This window comes from Plectrocnemia conspersa, unplaced genomic scaffold (genome assembly GCF_051122295.1).
Source record: "Plectrocnemia conspersa isolate PC_06_02 unplaced genomic scaffold, ASM5112229v1 ptg000014l, whole genome shotgun sequence".
Taxonomy (NCBI): Eukaryota; Metazoa; Arthropoda; class Insecta; order Trichoptera; family Polycentropodidae; genus Plectrocnemia; species Plectrocnemia conspersa.
The window spans coordinates 30,502,824-30,506,201 of record NW_028277178.1 but is presented as its reverse complement, the minus strand read 5'-3'; positions in this window follow the sequence as shown (position 1 = coordinate 30,506,201).

The window sequence follows — 3,378 nt, the reverse complement described above, 5'->3', positions numbered from 1 at the left end:
AACTTGTCCGTTGGCCGTAGGATTATGTTCTTAGATCGGCTTCTTGTGGATCGAATTGACATGCAAAGATAGTTATGCAAATAAGACGTCCAATCGAGTAAACAAACGATACACTATTGCAATGTAATGTTATCACCGTAACGTTAGGTTAGACATCTCCGCTTGGTGTCGCAGAGGTTACTAAAGTTCTCACGTCAACTTCAAGCGCTGGCGGTAGACCAAAAGTACTCAAACTGTGACCCTCGTATTTTTACGAGTTTAGTGAATTTCTCTCTAAACATCGCGCTTCTAATATTTTTACTAAACTATATATAATATATTTAAAATAAATATATTTAATTAATAATTCACCAAGTAAAATGTAAAATTTCTCACCACGAGTTCATTTTGTGAATCGCGAGATAAGCCAAATTTTTTGTTTAAATATACAGCATTTAATAATTAAAATAGCGGTATGTTTACGCAAAGACACGTATATTATACATATGTGTTAAATGCTGCGAACGTTAAGAATAGAACGGAATATTTCTGCCTGAATTTTATAACAAGAATGAAAAGATGTTTCCACGTGAAACATACCCATTTCTTACTATCGTTTTTACGCGCTTGTGTTTAATTAAAATAAATATATTTGATTTTTTAATAAGTGAAGTGGTATTTTTCATCAAAGACGATATTATTTTTATATATTGCAGAAATTGCAAAAGTATAAATATCATTGGTTTTGGTAAAACAATATTTTACTAAAATAAAATATTTTTTTAATGTTGTGTTTGCCTTTAATTTTTTTCAATTTATTAGGCTGCAAAATTTAAATTCGGTAAAACTAATAAACTATTATATTTTAGTTCGAAATTAGATTTATTATTAATTCGAAATTTAGGTATTTCAATTTTTGAGTTTATAAATATATTATAAAACTATTTTTACCTATACCATTTTTTTAAATCAATTTTTTAAATAAGAGTTGCTATATTACATAATGCTGGACCTGGCTAACTAAAAAAATCAGTCAATATATTTACAGGGGCACTTTTTCATAAAAATCTAATATAAACTACCATAGATAACATAAAAACCATTATATTCCATATAAACGTATTTGACGATTTTTTTTATTTCATAAAAGAACACTTTGTACTTTTAATAATTATTCTAATATTTACATTAAATCTTACCTTTTTATTGTTTTTTTAAATATTGTAAATAAGCTATTATTTTCTACATCATTAAAACAATAGAGCTATCATAAAACATTTAGGAACATAAAAAAATGCTTTTCTTATTTACCGATCGTTCATACTAGAACGGCGACGACAAAATTTGCAAAATTTAAAAAATGTTTTATTTATTCTAATTCAGCTCAATTTTTCAGCGACCAAGGGAATTATACTTTTTATTGATAGACTATTGAAAAAAATAGAGTGTAGTTAAACACTTTTTTTCTCTTATGCTTTATTGCGATTTTTTAATATTATAAATTCATTTTTTTTTAAGGTCTTACTTTTTTAAATTTGTATATCTAAGGTGTAAATCTGTAATCTGATCTGTAATTCTCTATTATTAATGTCTATTATTTTTTACAGCATTAAAAAAAGTGCTATCATAAAATATTTAGGAACATAAAAAATAGTCTTTCCTACTTACTGATCGTTCACACTAGAACGGTGACGACAAAATTTACCGTCTTAACTTTTTATTATTTTTTTGCTAGGAATTTTGAAATAAATAAATCATAAAAATTGACAACAATAAAAAAATAGTGCTGTCGTAAAATATTTAAAAAAACTTTTCTATTTACCGTACGTTCACGTTCGTGTCAAAATTTGCAGTCTTACCTTTATATTATTTTTTTTATTAAAACTTTTGAAATAAATAAATTATAATTATTGACAACATTATTAAAAATAATTAAAAACATAAAAAAATAGTCATCCCTACTTTGTTCATATTACGACGGCGACGCATTTTATTGAATTTTCCCTGTAGTCCTTTCTATTTGATATATAATTATGTTTTATTGTGTTTTGTAATTTTCTCGCTTCTCGGAAGTCGCAAAATCATGCCGTCGCAGTTGTAGTGAGAACGATCGGTAAATGTTTTCATAATCTATAAAAAATAGTTTTTAAGATATATTCTTACAAAATAGATTTTTTTATTATAATTTAATTATATATTTTATTTTATTTATTTAATATCTTATAAGGATAGCCTTTACGACGATCAGTAAAAATTAAATGAAATATTAATTTAACAAATTATTTTCTAAAAATTTAAATAATCACTACGCATTTGAGGGTCGATGAAAATCACATGTCGGCGCAAAGCTTCGTCTCGCTCGCACTCTTCGTCAATGCATCAGAACTGAACGCATAAAAAGCACGCGTGAAAGAGAAAGGACATGGCGATTGAGCTGTTGGGGCGTGGTGTGAAGAAAAGGCGGTGCCTGCGATCACGTGGACCAAACAAAGTATGCGTCGACCAATAGGATAGCAACATTCAAATCTGGAAGCGCCTCCATTTTCCATTGGACGAGGGGTGCGGGGTATGACACTGAGAAGGACACGGGGATGGGATTATCAGAAGAAATCAGGGCTTTTATGATAAAATTCATAAAAAAACTGCCTCAAATACATATATTCAGAGCAACAAAAACGGATTGAGGAAGAGCTAGTTAAATTTAATAGATTAAACTATAGTAGTATTAGATTTGGTTTTTAATATGTAACAATGTTTTTTTTATCAAATTAGGGTGAATTTTTAGTTATAAGATTAAAACCAACTGCTTTATATATAAAGATGTAGTTGAACTTTTGATACTTAAATGAAAATGTAAATTTAACTAAAAAATAAATATTTAATATATTTTCCTTTTTTTAAGTCGATATCTCGTTAAGCTTTTAAGTTAATGTAGTAATTTAAAATGTCTAGACTAGTTCTTTTCCAGACTAAATAAAATGTGATTAATATTTTTATAAATGCTCAAGTATATACAATAACTTTTATGTTTTTTTTAGATTTAATACTTATATCTGGTAGTTTCAAAATATTTTTATTTAAAAGAACAGAGAAAAGTTAATGTATCTCAAAAATAATTTTACTTAAAAAATCTTTGCATTATGATTACAATCTATGTTTAATTTAATTTCTTAATCAAAACTTAAAGTACACATACTGGGAAAATAATTAAAGAAATAAGTAATTATTTTAGCTAATAATAAAGTTTATACAATTTCGAAATGGCTTTGTCGTTAATTACCTTGTCTTTTAAAAAGTTGTTGAAAAACTTAAATAAGTCTGGAGGGTATATACTTGTAGATGAGTATGTGTTTATAGTCTTGCTCTTGTATGTTTACACATTGTCGTGCAAGAAAATTG